This window comes from Neophocaena asiaeorientalis, unplaced genomic scaffold (genome assembly GCF_003031525.2).
Source record: "Neophocaena asiaeorientalis asiaeorientalis breed wild unplaced genomic scaffold, Neophocaena_asiaeorientalis_V1.1 scaffold444, whole genome shotgun sequence".
NCBI classification, from domain to species: domain Eukaryota; kingdom Metazoa; phylum Chordata; class Mammalia; order Artiodactyla; family Phocoenidae; genus Neophocaena; species Neophocaena asiaeorientalis.
This window is the reverse complement of record NW_020172466.1, coordinates 389177-406920: the sequence shown is the minus strand read 5'-3', so window position 1 is coordinate 406920 and position 17744 is coordinate 389177.

Here is a 17744-nt window from a genome sequence, read left to right as displayed (position 1 = left end):
CCCGGAAAAAAAAAAAAAAAAAAATCATCTAGTCTACTGGCTTCATTTTACATATGGTTGAAACTGAGACCAGAGATGGGAAGGAATTTGTCCAAGTGGCAAAGGCAGAAAATATGTAAAGCAGCATCCTAGCTTTCCCTTCCTGCCATTTTCAGCAGTGTCCGCAGAGGACCTCTCCTTCTGACCTTTTGTCATAATTTTACGAGTTCAGAAATGTAACATAGGCCTAGGTGTATAGGAATACTTGAAGAAGGAAGTAGACTGCAAGGCAGAATATTAGTAGTCTTCCATCACATTTCATTCATCAAAGATTTACTGAGTGCTTCATTGCATACAAGGCAGTACACTAGGCACTGAGGGGACTATAAAGTATTTGCCTCCAAGGAATTTGTTCTTTCAATATTTAATGAAATATTTATTGAATACTTCTAATGCACCGGGCCATGTTCTGGGCACTGAGAATACAGCAGTAAACAATCAGAAATCCCTGCTTTCATAGAGTTTATATTCTCAAACAATAAACATGTAAATGAAGAAATTGTATAATATATCAAGTGGTGATAAGCGATGTGGAGAGAAATCAAGCAAGGAAGTAGCAAAATGTGCCATGATGGTGGTGAAGGGGAGGAGTCTAATTTTAAATAGGGTAGTCAGAGAAGGCCTATCTGGGAAGGACACATTTGAGCAAAGACCTCAAGGAGTTAAAGGAATGAGCCATGTTGATATCTGGGACAAGCAGAGGGTACAGCAAAAACCCTAGGACAGGAGTGCATCTAACTTGTTTGAGGAATAGTAAGGAGGCTGATGTGTCTGGTGCAGAGTGAGTGTTGGGGCCGAAGGGGTAGAGCACACCAGTAAGAAAAAATAAGATCAGTGAACTAAGAGCAATTGGTGGGAAGGTGCCAACCATGTAGGACCTTGTAGGTCATTTTGAGGAGTTTTGCTGTTACTGAGTAAGGGTATTTACCAAAGAATGACATGATCTGCCTGCTCTCTTAAAAGGAATAGAGCGTAGGCAGCAAGATAAGAAGCAGAGAGACCAATTAGGAGATGGCTTCCTAGTAGAGATGAGACATTTATACAAATATTTATAAGACATGGCACAATTTAATACACTACCATAGAGAAAGAACCCTGTGTTTGGGTAAAGGGTAAGCTGCTGTAACACAGACCCTAAAACACAGTGGCTCAAATAACACAGATTATTTCTCTCTTGCATAACATGCTCCCGGGCCAATGGGACAATTCTGCTCCATGCTAGGTCATGAGCACATCCATGTTCCAGCCCATGGGAAGGAGGAAAGAGAAGAGGCAAGGGATTTCTTTTTAAACAAGTCACGTGGAATTTGCTAATTTCATTTTCCATCACATCCCTTTGGAATGAGCTTAGTCACGTGGCAAGAGCTTAGTTGCAAGTCACACCTACCTGCAGGAAAGACTAAGAAATGTCTTGTTAGGTGGCCCTGTATTCAGGATGCAGAGGAAAAGGGGATTTTGGAGGTACAACTAGACATCCGACCCAAACAAAGTCATATGCAGTAAAGTCAGCAGTAAAAAATATCACCTCTGCCTGGGATATCCTGGAGGTATTTCTGGCAGTGGAAGCACATGAGCTAGGCCTTGAAGGATGGGCAGGGTTTTGACAGTGATGAAATAAAATGCATATATTGTGGCAAGACTAAATGTTTCTCTGCCCGTTTGGGCCTCCTCCCTCCCTTTTAATGTGCATTGTGTATCTGCACTAACCAGACCTCCCTAGGAAATAACCTTCCTTCTCAGTCTTGTAAGGGTTCACTATGACCCACTACTCACTTTGTATGCACAGATCAGGATTACGTAAACTGTCAATATATGATTTGATGTATAACCCTATGTCTCAAAAACTTATATATAACTGTGCTTTGACCTTTAACGGGCCGAACAGTCCTCACAGCTTTCTGAAATATTGTCTCCCACATTATAATCCTCGGGTTGGCTTGAATAAAATTTTCCATTTCTTTCTTAGTTCGATTAATTTTTTTTTGACAACAGGCAATGATTGGCAGGAGGTGGTTCTCCCCTGGCAGGAAGCAAAGTAGAGGTTTTGAGGAAAGGGAAGTAGTCTGCTTTGGCTGGAGTATCAGGTACCATGTTGAGATTTTATTCTGCCCGTGGTGGGAAGCCACTGACTACTCTGGAATAAGGGAATGACATGATCATAATTGTGCTTTTGGTAAATTTAACTGTGTGAATTAATAATAGGGAAGAGATTGGAGGCAGGCAAATCAGGTTGGGAGGGTAAGTTAGTAATGTCCTTAATTGGGCCAGTAGCTGTAGGGTTTAAGAAGAGGGATGAGAGATGTGAATCTCAACCTTTTGGAAATCATGGACCCCTTTGAGAACTTTATGAACACAAGGGACCTTCTCTCCAGATAAATGATCAAAGAGCCCTGCGCTCATTAGATTAAAACTAATAATCCCATTAGGGCAAAACCTAAGTAACCTAATCAGAGAATTCGAGAATATAAATGTATGTGGGAAAAATGCTGTTGTCTTTGTTCCTTTTGTCTCTATCTAGAAAGGTAAACAATGTTAGGGCATGGGAGATAGGTGTCTTAGTCTATATCTAAGGTAAGGTAGTCCTGAGGAGAAAGTTTAAAGGAGACTTGAGTTAAAGTCATCTAGGAAAAAACTGTCCTCAGACCTTTAGGGATGGATGAACATGGACAAATTAGGCCATCAGAATAGGAACAATGTGTGCGAAACTGGCATAAGGATCCTAAGATATGAGGTTTTGAAAAGAGTATGCTGAGTTATATGTAAATGGTGATGGGCTCTGTAAGTTTGATATCATTCAAAAGAAATGTGCTGTGGGGCTCCCCTGGTGGCACAGTGGTTAAGAACCCGCCTGCCAATGCAGGGGATACGTGTTCAAGCCCTGGTCCGGAAGATCCCACATGCCGCAGAGCAACTAAGCCCATGCACCACAACTACTGAGCCTGAGCTCTAGAGCCCGTTAACCACAACCGCTGAGCCTGTGCTCAAGAGCCCGCGTGCCACAACTACTGAAGCCCGCGCGCCTTGAGCCCGTGCTCCACAACAAGAGAGGCCACCGCAATGAGAAGCCCACGCACCGCAAGGAAGAGTAGCCCCTGCTAGCCGCAACTAGAGAAACCCTGCGTGCAGCAACGAAGACCCAACACAGCCAAAAATAAATAAATTAAATAAAATAAATTTATATAAAAAAAAGAAATGTGCTGAGATCCTTCTATATGCCAGGGCCTCTGGAGGGTGGGTATACAGAGAATGAACAGTACACAATCCTTTCCCCCTAGCAGGCAAGACAGATAGTTACAGAAATAAGGTTAAGTATGGGGGGTGGGGCGTGAGAAATGCAATCAAATTGAGAGGATGTGCGAAGGGTCTTGCAGGAAATGGGCCTCCTAAGACCAAGGATTGCAACCTTGAGAAGAGGATTGTTGCAGAGAAAGAAGGGGTGCAAAAGGATGGTCATGTCCCAGGTCTCAGGTGAATCCCTGGGACGAGCTGCCAAGTATGGGTTCTTGGCTTTGCGCAGGAAAGAATTCAAGCCATAGTAAAGTGAAAGCAGGTTTATTTAGAGAGAAACACATTGACAGAATGCAGCCCATCTCAGAAAGTGAGAGCAGCCTTGGAAGAAACATACTTGACAGACAGAGTGTGGGCCCTGAAATATGGGGTGGTTAGTTTTATGAGCTGGGTAACTTCTAGGCTAATGAGTGGGAGGATTATTCCAACTATTCTGGGGAAGGGGTGGAGATTTCCAGGAATTGGGTCACCGCCCACTTTTTGGTCTTTTATGGTCATGGCGCTCGTGGGTGTGTCTTTTTATTTTTTTGGCCTCATTGCACGGCATGAGGGATCACGCAGGATCTTACTTCCCCAACCAGGGATTGAACCGTGACCCCTGCAATGGAAACGTGGAGTCCTAAACACTGGACCACCAGGGAATTTCTGGGTGTGTCATTTAGCATGATGATTTATTACAATGAGCATATAATGAGGCTCAACTTCTAGTGGAAATAGAATCTTCCACCATCGGCGTAGTTGGTTCTAACCAGTTTATGTTGTGTCCTCAACGGCTATGTCGTTCTTTTAAAGGTTGTGCCCTGCCCCCTTCCTGACTCAGGTTTATCAAAGGCCCTGGGGAAGGCGAATGCACAAGTGGGGTGAGGTGAGGTGAGGGAAGGTGTGTTGGGAGCTGGGGCAAAAAAGGCAACTAGAAGCCTTTTATGTATCAACTTGTCTAGGCTGTGGTCCCAGTTCCTGAATCAAACACTAATCTGGAGGTTGCTGTGAAGGTATGAGGCTTCTCTAGTTGAGGCACGTGGACTCCACAGCACACTCAGTAGTTGCAGTGTGTGGGCTTATATTTGCCCCGAGGCATGTGGGATCTTAGTTCCCTGACCAGGGATCAAACCTGCGTTGGAAGGTGGATTTCTAACCACTGGACCACCGGGGAAGTCCCGGTATTTTGTAGATGTGATTAATATTCCTAATGCTTGTCTTTAAGTAGAGGAGATTTTCCTAGACAATTTGGGTGGGTCTGATTCAATCAGTTGAAAGGTCTTAAGAGCAGAACTGCAGTTTTTCTGAGGAAAAAGGAATTGCAGCCTGCCCTTCCTGATGGCCTGCCCACAGATTTCAGACTTGCTGAGCCAGCCCCACAAAGGTATAAGCCAATTCCTTACAAGAAATCCCTTAATATACACTTCCTACTGGGTCTTTTCCTCTGGTTGACCCTGACCTATACAAAACCAGATTGTGGAGAGCTTTTTTTTTTTTTTTTTTTTTTTCTGTACACGGGCCTCTCACTGCTGTGGCCTCTCCCGTTGCGGAGCACAGGCTCCAGACGCGCAGGCCCAGTGGCCGTGGCTCACGGGCCCAGCCGCTCCGCAACATGTGGGATCTTCCCGGATCGGGGCACGAACCCGTGTCCCCTGCATCGGCAGGCGGACTCCCAACCACTGCGCCACCAGGGAAGGCCTGTGGAGAGCTTTGGGTACCGCTTTCCGGGTGCTGAAGGTAAAGGGCTGGAATCCTGATCCCCAAATTGGAAAGGAAGGGAGGAGCAGGAGCAGACTATTTTGTTCTAGAAAAGGCTGAGGAATGCCCTCTTGTCCATATTTCACATTTCCAACTAACTCCAAAGCTCAGACCACTGGGAGAATTTTGTAAACACCCACCTCCTTGGAAGGGCCCCCTCCCTTCCCCTCCCCACATAGGGTAGGTATGGCTTTGCTTCCTTTTGAAATTCTAGGCATTATAGGAGGGTCTAAATTCATCCATTTATTCAGTCAGTCACTTCTTCTGTAGGTATTTCTTCGGCAGCAACTATGGGCAAAATAACAGTGCTCAGCCTTTGGATTACAGGAATGAATAAAACACGACCTTTTCCTTGAGAAGCTTTACAGACTCACAAATGACTACTTTTTTTTTTTTGCAGTACGCGGGCCTCTCACTGTTGTGGCCTCTCCCCTTGCAGAGCACAGGCTCCGGACGCGCAGGCTCAGCGGCCATGGCTCACGGGCCTAGCCGCTCCGCGGCATGTGGGATCTTCCCAGACCGGGGCACGAACCCGTGTCCCCTGCATCGGCAGGCGGACTCTCAACCACTGCGCCACCAGTGAAGCCCACAAATGACTACTTTAACAGCAGGCAGAGAGAAAGAATTCCCCCTGTAGGACTAGAAGGAAGGAGTTGCAGCAGAATCTCTCTTTCCTGGGCCTGCCACTTCAATCCCAGCGCGCAGGCTTTTTTTTTTTTTTTGGCTGCACCGTGCGGGCTTGTGGGATCTTCCCCGACCAGGGACTGAACCCTCGCCCCCTGCAGGGGAAGTGGGGAGTCTTGACCACTGGACCGCCAGGGAAGTTCACGCAAGGCTCCTTCTAGCGTCACCTTTGACTAGCTGGACCTCCTTGTCATCTTCAAGCAACCTTTCCTGCTCCTTCTGGGTATCAGCATTTCTTTCAAGACATTTTCTCCTTTCTGTCTACTGCCTTTGTTCAGATTTTTCCCTCTCGAGGCCAGTGTGGCCTGTCATTATTCATATCCTCAGCTTTGAATTTTCAGCCAACTCCTAATTCAATGCCAAATTGATGGCAGGTGGGCGTCTCTCTTTTGTAAGCACATCAGAGGGCTTTCAGCCCACCAGAAAGCACATCACATCTGTAGAGACAGCCCAGTGTGCTGCAGCCCACGCTGAGAGCACCAGCTCTCAGGAGTCAGCCCTTGCATTAGGACCTGGACTCCCAAACTTATGTTCTCTGTGTCTTCAGCAAGCATGCAAGCTCTTTGAGGCCAGAGACCCTGCATTTCCCACAGCCTCTTGCACAGACCCTCAGAGTAGATGCATTTTATTTGTTTATTTTCATTTGTGGGAGTTTTTTAAAAGGTTTTTTTTGATGTGGACCAGTTTTAAAGGCTTTATTGAATTCATTACAATATTGCTTCTGTTTTATGTTTTGTTTTTTTGGCCACAAAGCATGTGGGATCTTAGCTCCCTGACCAGGGATCGAACCCACACCCCTTGCACTGGAAGGTGAAGTCTTATCCACTGGACTGCCAGGGAAGTCCCTGGATGCTTTCTATTTTATTTATTTTATTTTATTTTTTTAACAGGGAAGTCCCTGGATGCTTTTTATTTTATTTTATTTTTTAAAATTATTTATTTATTTATTTTTGGTTGTGCTGGGTCTTAGTTGCGGCATGTGGGCTCCTTAGTTGTGGCATGCAAACTCTTAGTTGCAGCATGCATGTGGGATCTAGTTCCCTGACCAGGGATTGAACCCTGGCCCCCTGAATTGGGAGCTCGGAGTCTTAACCACTGTGCCACCAGAGAAGTCCCCTTGGATGTATTTTAAACGCTTAAGGATTTGAACTGAAAAACTGGATTGACACTGAAGATATATTAGGAGGTGAGTATTAATGGCTTTGCAAAAGGATTCACTTTAGGAGTCCTTTGAAAGAGCAAAGGGCATACATGTAAATCATGGTTTTATTAACAAACGTGTATCTTTTTTGTGTGTGTGCTGTGTGGCATGGCTTGTGGGATTTTTAGTTCCCTGACCAAGGCCCTTGGCAGTGAGAATGCAGAGTCCTAACCATTGGACCACCAGGGAATTCCCAACAAAAGTCTATCTTAAAAGCAGCCCTGCCTGTTCCAGAAGATTTATCTCATAAAACAAAGTTTGCTGTTTTACCTTAGGATTTGCCTGGCCCCTTTAGATGCATTTCACTCTCCTAGGGTGCCTGTGAGTTGGTTTCCCGTGAATATAGGCTTTATTGTACAAGTTCAGTATCCCAGTGAGTTAGAATCATCTGGGGATTTAAAAGAGATGGGAGATTTCAGCCCCCCTTGACAGAAGGGAATTAGATGAAAGCAGCAGGGCCAAGCAGGCTCTGTGGTCTGTTCTGGTGCTTAACTTTTATGAGTTGGGGAGTTCTCCCAGTTTAATTACTGATCTGAGGAGTGTTTGGGTGATGCTAGAAGTACTTGCCTTTGTCCAAAAAATGTTTAATGTAGAGAAAATGTGCTTTTTTAAAGCTAAAAGGCCCTCTAGTTCAACCCACTCCTTTTATATGGCAAGACACTGATACTCAGAGAAGGGAAGTGAATGCCCAAGGTCACACAGCTAGTTCTTGGAAGAGCTGCAAGTAGAACCAAAATCTCCTGGCACCCGATGCAGCTCTGTTAACAGAGCCAAGCTAGCGTGGGCTCAGGGCTGCAGAAACTGCAAGTCAGATCAAAGCCTCTTCCATTGTTCAGCAGGGGGAACATCTGTCTGTTTTCGACTTGGCTCTTTTAATTTTTCCAGGTCCCTGGAGGCATACATGCCTGCTGTACCAGGTTAGAAAAGGGGCAGGAATGCTTGTCTTTGCCTCTCTTTCCTAGCAATTCCCCTGTCCTTGGGGGCCAAGGGTCATGCCATTGCCATATAGCATTTTTTCCCCTTTTTTCCTATAAACTGTACTAGGAAGCAGGAATGGTAGTTACCTCCAAGAAACTGCAGAAGAGCTTGCCCATACTGCGGAACAGCTTGCCCATACTGCGGGTTTATCTTCCAATTTAAATGAGGGGAATTCCCTGGCGGACCAGTGATCAGGACTCTGCGCTTCCACTGTAGGGGGCACGGGTTTGATCCCTGGTTGGGGAACTGAGATCCTGTATGCTTTGTGGCTTGGCCAAAAAAAAATTATTTTTTATATGAGGTAGGGAGAGACAGGTGGGCTTCTGAGTTTACAAGTGGGCAGGCTGAGGGATTGAGTGATTAGGGTTCTAGAGAAGGCGAAGAGAACACTGTTTACCTTGATGGCTTAGACCCTCCCCACTGGCATAATCCCATAACTGAGAGAAGGGATTTCCAGCAGCCCCGTTACCAAGGTCACAGGCATGCATACCAATTAAAATATCAGATTCATTGCGTCCTGCATTGGATATGACTAAATCTAACTTTGTAGGAAGCCCTGAGGTACAGCATACTGCTCTGTGTGTTAATCAGATGGCTCAAAACCAAACATATGCCCGTGATACCAGTTTTTACCTGGGGAGAGGAAGAGGTCATTTTGAAGGGAGAACAGGCCTAGAGGGTTATTACCATGTAGGGCATTGAGAAGCCAGAAGAATGCTTGAGGGCCCAGGACATCCTGGCGAGAACAGGGGGTAGGGAAGGAACCAGGAGGTGGGAATCGAAGCCAGCTTTGCCTTCTAAGCCATCTTGCCATGATCTGAGAACTGAATTACCCCTGCCCCCCACCATGGGTCTTCAAAAATCGTTTCTCCGGCTGCCCTTGGCATGCTCTGCCATAGGTTGGCAAACCGCTAGGGTGGGAGTGGGATGCACGGGAACTAAACACTGGGCACGGTAGCTAGAACTCGAAGCTGTCACCGGGAAGCTGGCTAAGAGTTTGGAGTTGAAAGCCGTTTCCTGTGACCTAAGCCTAAATGATGAAAAAAACCGAGAAGTTCAAGCCTCCGTGAATTATAGCTGCTTCTAGCGAAGAGGATGAGAATGAAGAGAGGAGAGGAGGGTGTCAGAGAAACAAGCTGGGATATTGGCCAAAGGCCAAGAAGAGTCTTGGGTCTGCCTGACTGTGTCCACCCCTGGACGTGGGTCTTTACTGAGGTAGCAGGTGGGCTTCCCAATTTCAAAAGAAAGGCCCAAGAGGGAGGAGGCAGGCCTCAAATATGCCTTTTTTAGGGGAAGGTGGTTTTGACGGAAAATAATGGATATTTGAAGGAAACAGACACCCAGTTTTCTAGTGCTAGGCTCTTGGTGCAAGCTTAATTAGTTTCTGTGGACCAGCTGCAAACGGGGCGGTTCAATTTGTACTTGTTAAGCTCATATGCCTAGGATTTGGGATTTTTATAGCTGTTTTATTCAGCACTACATCATTAATCCTCCGAGCCTCAGAGAGAGGCTGAAGACTCAGTCATCTTCATTTTAGAGAAGAGACCCAAGCAGGTGAAATGACTTGTATCCCATCATATGGCAAGTCAGCGGCTGGGCTGAAGATAGAACCAAGCCTTGATTCTAGGGGGAACCGCTCACCTTAGCCCACATGGCCTCCCTGCTTTGCTTGCTCATTACAGATGCGGAAATCTCGGCTGGCACAGAATCTGGCTCCCCTCAGTCTGTGCCTGGAGCTGACCCTGTGCTAAAGTGTATAAGAGGCAACACTGGGACTGAGAAGGAGGCTTTGATAACGCTGCCCCATCTCCTTCCTGGCACCCTGTTATGCCAGGTCTCTCATCCCCAAAGAAGTGCCTGACCCCTACCTATGCCCAGATCCATGGAAATAGGCCAGTCCTAGATGTCCTCCCCTTGGGGCCCACACCACTAGTTGGTTCATCTGATGGACCCTGAGTGTGTCCAGCATTTCCACCAAAGCATCTCTGGGGTAGAGGAGAGTGAATCTGGACGCTGGGAAGGTGGACATGGGAATGAAACCAGAAGTATCAGGCACAAGTCTCAAGTGTCTTTGAAATGATGTTTTCTTTACAGGGTGTGCAACTTCTGCATTCCTCTCCATATTTTTACATAAAAACATTGAAGATATCATTTGTGTGATATTTGCCTCCAAAATCTTTGAGAAAAATGCAAATGCATAAGGAGTATGGGTCACAGCCTTGGGAGCTCAGACCCCAATTTGAGGAACACAGGGGGGGTCCCCTCATTTTGATGGTGCCTTTTTGGGCACAGCTGCTCTACCCACAAATTTTCATGCACAGATACCACTCCACCCCCTGGTTCCGAGAGGCATGTGGCACTAGGGCCACCTGGCGAAGGGAGTCAGGTGGGCTTGCCGTATCCCACACCTCACACCCCAACGTTACCAATGTCTGGTTACCCACAGGCTGCCTGTACCCTGAACAACTGTTACAGGTTATCCTCTGATGAGTGTGGCTGCATCCATGCCTCTGTTTTCAGGGGAAGGGCTTCAGAGGCGGCACTGGGCTGAGTACTGCCGGGTAGCAGGTGAAATCTTGGGCTGGGCTTGGAAACCAACTGGCTTACCGCTTACCAGCTGTGTGACCTCAGGATAGGGATTTAGCCTCTCCAGGCTTCAGCTTTCTCCTAAGAAAAGTGGATATGCTCATAGTATCTCTCTCAAAGGATTGTTAAGGCGATTAAATAAGATCGTGGGGAATTCCCTGGCAATCCAGTGGTTAGGACTCTTTTTACTGCCGAGGGCACAGGTTAAATCCCTGGTCGGGGAACTAAGATCCTGCAAGCCTCTCAGCCGGGCCAAAAAAAAAAAAAAAAGAAGAAATAAAACTTAAAAATAATGAGATTGTGGGGCTTCCCTGGTGCGCAATGGTTAAGAATCCACCTGCCAACGCAGGGGACACGGGTTCAAGCCCTGGTCCGGGAAGATCCCACATGCTGCAGAGCAACTAAGCCAGTGTGCCACAACTACTGAGCCCACGTGCCACAACTACTGAAGCCCACGTGCCTAGAGCCCATGCCCTGCAACAAGAGAAGCCACCAGTGAAAAGCCCACGCACCGCAATGGAGTATCCCCCGCTCACTGCAACTAAAGAAAACCCACACGCAGCAATGAAGACCCAAAACAGCCAAAAATAAAAATAAATAAAATAAATTTTTAAAAAGTGAGATTTTGCATGTAAAGTACTTAACACAGTGCCTGGCATAGGGTAAATGCTCGTACACTGTTGTTTGTGCACATTTAAGGGCAGCAGTCAAGTTTTCTGTGTTGTGCAAGGCTCCCGACCTACTACAGCCACATATCCCTTTCAGCCGAAGCAGTGAACATAGGAATGAGGAGTCAACATGCAGAAGGACGGACATCACAGACAGGAGGGCAGGGAAGCTCAAACTGAGCACATTGCTAAGTGGTAGGTCTAGAACCTGCAGCTGGAAACGTCAGCGAGGGTGTCAGAGGATGTCCCTGTGGTGCTGGGAGCGTGGGTAGCACTTGATGCGTGGGCACGTGGTCATGAGTGGGAAGCAGTTGCTAGAAACCCAAAGTGAAACAAGCAGTTCTGTACTTGTGAGACGGCAGGCCTCCATAATTTCCACCTAATGGTGGCTTCCAGGAGGTCAGGGCATTGAAACCAAGAGACCCGCCTGGAATCTGGAATCCAGGACATTTTGTCCGGGCCCGAGACTGAACCCTCAGAGGCCATTCCCTCCCACTCCATGGAGGACCTCCTCCTTGCTCCAGACACACACCCACACTCTGGCTTCCAGCCTACAGGATGGGGAATGGGGTGGAGTTATTACTGCCATCCTAGTGGCTGTTTGGAGGAATTTGATCCTAAGACATTATGCTAAATTCATGCTTCTTCCCAGTGCGGGCAGCTGATCCTTCCCTGCCCCTTGGGCAGTAAAGCTCTGGCTGAGGCAGGTCCTTTCACATCATTGTTGATGAAATTGCCTATTATCCGCAGTGCCTTGACAACAGCTTGGAAAAAATGTGACTGTCCCAGCACCACAGGCATCCTGGGCCCACACCAATAGCGTGAACCCATTTTCCTTGAATGGACTGAAGTTGGAAAGGCAGGAGTCAGGCTCTGGGGATTTGTGCCAGGTATGGGATGGCTGGAGAGCATCAGCTTCAGGCTCCAGCTCAGGCCAAAGCTGGTGAGCAAGATACTGGGGGGAAGATGTCCCTGCCAGCCCCCACTCAGGGCTCCCAGCTCTGCAGAGAAAGGCCCTGGGACCACAGAAAAGGAGCTTGGGGAGTTGGCAAAGCTTTTGGAAAGTAGCTGGTGAAACTCAGCTGAGTGCGTGGGACGCTGTGTGATGGACCTGACTCCTCATCTTTGATAGGAGGATGCCAGGCTGCCTGGCCTCGTCCAACTGCACTGACCCGGATTAGTCATTCCCAGAGGAGAGAGGACGCTTTTCACGAGGTACAGAGGTCTGGGAGGACTCACTCACGGCAGACATCTCATTCAACACTCATGCATTCAACAAATACTTATTGAAGAACTACTATGTGCCAGGTGGGTGGGTACCCAGAGTATAGAACCAAATAAGAGTGCTTTCTGACTTTAAGGAATTACCAACGTAGTTCAGGAGCCCAGGTTTCTGGACTGTCCAGTCAGGTCGTCTTGAGTGGTGGCAGGCCTCACTTTATACTGGCACCAACTTCCTGAGTCCCAACGTGATGTTGTGGGACAGTATCCCTGGCAGGCACATCCCTGATGGGCAGCTCCCAGTCTGACTGTGTTGTCTCTGGCTCCTCCTCCATGCTTGGCTTCCAAACCACTATATACATATTTTTTTAGTTTTAAATTTTATTTATTTATTCATTCATTTATTTTTAATTTTTTGAATTTTTGAATTTTATTTTTTTCATTGTTTTATATACCAGGTTCTTATTAGTTATCTATTTTATACATATTAGTGTACATATGTCAATCCCAATCTCCCAATTCATCCCACCACCACCACCTCCTTTCCCCCCTTGGTGTCCATATGTTTGTTCTCTACATCTGTGTCTCTTATTTCTGCCCTACAGACCAGTTCATCTGTACCATTTTTAGAGATTCCACATATATGCATTAATATATGATATTTGTTTTTCTCTTTGACTTACTTCACTCTGTATGACAGTCTCTAGATCCATCCACGTCTCTACAAATGACCCAATTTCGTTCCTTTTTATGGCTGAGTAATATTGCATTGTATATATGTACCACATCTTCTTTACCCATTTGTCTATTAACAGACACTTAGGTTGCTTCCATGAGCTGGCTATTGTAAATAGTGCTGCAATGAACATTGTGGTACATGCCTCTTTTTGAATTATGATTTTCTCAGGGTATATGTCCAGTAGTGGGATTGCTGGGTCATATGGTAATTCTATTTTTAGATTTTAAGGAACCTCCATACTGTTCTCCATAGTGGCTGTATCACTTTACATTCCCACCAACAGTGCAGGAGGGTTTCCTTTTCTCCACACCCTCTCCAGCACTAGTTGTTTGCAGATTTTCTGACAATGCCCATTCTAACTGGTGTGAGGTGATACCTCATTGTAGTTTTGATTTGCATTTCTCTAATAATAGTGATGTTGAGCATCTTTTCATGTGTTTGTTAGCCATCTATATGTCTTCTTTGAAGAAATGTCTATTTAGGTCTTCTGCCCATTTATTGAATGGGTTGTTTGTTTTTTTAATATTGAGCTGTATGAGCTGTTTATATATTTTGGAGATTAATCCTTTGTCCGTTGATTCGTTTGCAAATATTTTCTCCCATTCTGAGGGTTGTCTTTTTGTCTTGCTTGTAGTTTCCTTTGCTTTGCAAAATTTTCTTATTTCTTGAGGTAGGCTTTTATTGCTATAAACTTCCCTCTTAGAACTGCTTTTGCTGCATCCCATAGGTTTTGGATCTTCGTGTTTTCACTGTCCTTTGTCTCTAGGTATTTTTTGATTTCCTCTTTGATTTCTTCAGTGATCTCTTGGTTATTTAGTAACGTATTTTTTAGCCTCCGTATTTTTTTTTTTTGCGTTTTTTTCCCCCCTTTAATTGATTTCTAATCTCATAGTGGTGTGGTCGCAAAAGATGCTTGATATGATTTCAATTTTCTTAAATTTACTGAGGCTTGATTTGGGACCCAAGGTGTGATCTATCCTGGAGAATGTTCTGCGTGCACTTGAGAAGGAAGTGCAATCTGCTGTTTTTAGATGGAATGTCCTATAAATATCAACTAAATCTATCTGTTCTATTGTGTCATTTAAAGCTTGTGTTTCCTTATTAATTTTCTTTCTGGATGAACTGTCCATTGGTATAAGTGAGGTGTTAAAGTCCCCCACTATTATTGTCTTACTGTTGATTCCTCTTTTATAGCTGTTAACTGTTGCCTTATGTATTGAGGTGCTCCTATGTTGGGTGCATATATATTCATAATTGTTATATCTTCTTCTTGGATTGATCCCTTCTTCATTATGTAGTGTCCTTCCTTGTCTCTTGTAACATTCTTTATTTTAAAGTCTATTTTATCTGATATGAGTATAGCTACTCCAGCTTTCTTGTGATTTCCATTTGCATGGCATATCTTTTTTCCATCCCCTCACTTTCAGTCTGTATGTGTCCCTAGGTCTGAAGTGGGTCTCTTGTAGACAGCATATATATGGGTCTTGTTTTGGTATCCATTCAGCGAGCCTGTGTCTTTTGGTTGGAGCATTTAATTCATTCACGTTTAAGGTAATTATCAATATGTATGTCCCTATTACCATTTCCTTCATTGTTACGGGTTTGCTTTTGTAGGTACTTTTCTTCTTTTGTGTTTCCCACTTAGAGAAGTTCCTTTAGCATTTGCTGTAGAGCTGGTTTGGTGGTGCTGAATTCTCTCAGCTTTTGCTTGGTTGTAAAGCTTGTGATTTCTCCGTCGAATCTGAATGAGATCCTTGCTGGGTAGACTAATCTTGGTTGTAGGTCCTTCTCTTTCATCACTTTAAATATATCATGTCGCTCCCTTCTGTCTTGGCGAGTTTCTGCTGAGAAATCAGCTCTTAACCGTATGGGAGTTTCCTTGTATCTTAGTCATTTTTCCCTTGTTGCTTTCAACAATTTTTCCTTGTCTTTAATTTTTGTCAATTTGATTACTACGTGTCTTGGCGTGTTTCTCCTTGGGTTTATCCTGCCTGGGACTCTGCCCTTCCTGGACTTGGGTGGCTATTTCCTTTCCCATGTTAGGGAAGTTTTCAACTATAATCTCTTCAAATATTTTCTCTGGTCCTTTCTCCCTCTCCTCCTTCTGGGACCCCTATAATGTGAATGTTGTTGTGCTTAATGTTGTCCCAGAGGTATCTTAGGCTGTCTTCATATCTTTTCATTCTTTTCTCTTTACTCAGTTCTGCAGCAGTGAATTCCAGCATTCTGTCTTCCAGGTCACTTATCCGTTCTTCTGCCTCAGTTACTCTGCTATTGATTCCTTCTAGTGTATTTTTCATTTCAGTTACTGTATTGTTCATCTGTTTGTTCTTTAATTCTTCTAGGTGTTTGTTTTTTAATTATTCTAGGTCTTTGTTAAACAATGTTAAGCATTTCTTGCATCTTCTCGATCTTTGCCTCCATTCTTTTTCCGAGGTCCTGTATCATCTTCACTATCATTATTCTGAATTCTTTTTCTGGAAGGTTGCCTATCTCCACTTCATTTAGTTGTTTTTAAGTTTTTTTTTTAGTATAAATGTATGTATTTTATTTTATCTATTTTTGGTTGCATTGGGTCTTTGTTGTTGCATGCGGGCTTTCTCTAGTTGCAGTGAGTGGGGGCTACTCTTCATTGTGGTGCATGGCTTTCTCATTGAGGTGGCTTCTCTTGTCGCGGAGCACGGGCTTTAGGCGCGTGGGCTTCAGTACTTGTGGCTTGTGGGCTCTAGAGCGCAGGCTCAGTAGTTGTGGCACACGGTCTTAGTTGCTCCTTGGCATGTGGGATCTTCCCGGACCAGGGATCGAACCCGTGTCCCCTGCACTGGCAGGCAGATTCTTAACCGCTGCGCCACCAGGGAAGCCCCATTTGTTTTTCTGGGGTTTTATCTTGTTCCTTCATCTGGTACAAAGTCCTCTGCCTTTTCACTTTGTCTTTCTATGAGTGTGGTTTTCCTTCCACAGGCTGCAGAATTTTAGCTCTTCTTGCTTCTGCTGTCTGCCCTCTCCCAAACCACTTTAGCCACGACTTTTGCAAACATGAGAAAAAGCATCTGTGCCCAAGCTGTGGAAGGAAGTTACTCATCAGGGCTACTGTAAACGGTTGTATAGTTTGTACAACCGGCCATCAAAGTAAGTGGGGCTGAAATTACCAAGACCTGTGCCCACAGGTCTAGCATCAGCCAGAGGACTGGTTTTGTTGTTGTTGTTGTTGCTGTTGTTTTCTAATTCATCACAGTGGGTAGGTCCCACAGGGAGAATCTTTTTCTAGTTGGCACAAAGGCATCTCATAGGCTAGAGGGGACCTGTGATTACCAGAAGGACCTAGAACAGGAGAAATAGAATCATCACCCACCATTAGGTAACTCTCTGAAAAGCCGGAGAAGTCAGCTCTGCTTAGGGTCCTGCTGCTTCTATTGTATGGAAATACCCTCTCCCAAGAAATCGCCAGAGGCCGTTGCAAGGGATTGGTTAGCCTGAGCTACAAGGCAGTCAAGCTATGTTCTGAGGTGACTGGGAACGTTTCAGAGGGAGAGGCCCCATTTCCCAAAGCAACTTGAGAGCTGACCTGAATCCCTATCTCCCAATTCCCAGGCTGTCCGGTGCTGAGGAGCACATTGTTTTTATGTGCCCAGCCCACCCCATCAGCTCTGAGGTCACAGCCATGGTGGCCAGGTGAGCCAAAGGACCCAAGGTCAAGAGAAAGGAGTAGACAGTATCCAACTCCCGTGACCAACAGGAGACTTCTAAGATGGGCAAAGGGGAGGTGGGAGGAGCAGGATCCTCATCTCTCCTCAACCACCAGGGCCCAGGTAGATGGGCGCAGAGGCCCGGGGGAGCACCCAGCAACCAACAATTCAAGGACACAAGGACACCCACACAGAGGCACTGCAAAGACTTATTGGGATAGTAAGATGAATAGATTTAATCATTCTTGTTTGAAAAACAAGACATAAATTAGTATATATATAGAATTTATATATTTTATGTAGTATATATACTATGTACAGACATTAGAAAATATGTTCTCTCCGTGAAGCCGAGGGAGAGGTGAAGGATGGCGGTGGAATGAATGACACAGGCGGGGCCTGAGTGGTGAAGGGGCAGGATCAAGATGTTGGGAGAAGAGGCAGACCACGTCAGCAGGCAGGCTCGCGGTGGTCGCGGGGGGGGGAACGGTTCCCCACTGGCTGCATCTCTGGCCCATTAAACAACTTGGTCCTGTGGGAGGAGAGGCAAGGAAGAGGGGGCTGGCTTTTGCAGAAGGAGCTCCCCTAATCCTTGCCGGGAGGAAGCGCCACTCAGGGGGTCCTTTATCGCACTCGGGGATACCAAGGATGGGTGCGGGTTAAGCACAGTGTACATCTTTATAAAACTCACATAAGAACGGAAGGTTTCACGTGAGCCTCTCACGGAATGATGAAAGAGAGGCAGACACAGGGCACGAGCTTGTGGGAAATGGGGGGTATGGAGAGGTGGATGAGAAGCAATCTATACAGAAGAAACATTGGCTTTCTTTGTTCCCTACAATGGGCAATTAGTAGGGACTCCGTGTCTTCACTCCCAGGAACGTTGTAGTGGGGGCGGTGACGGCAGCAGATGTGTG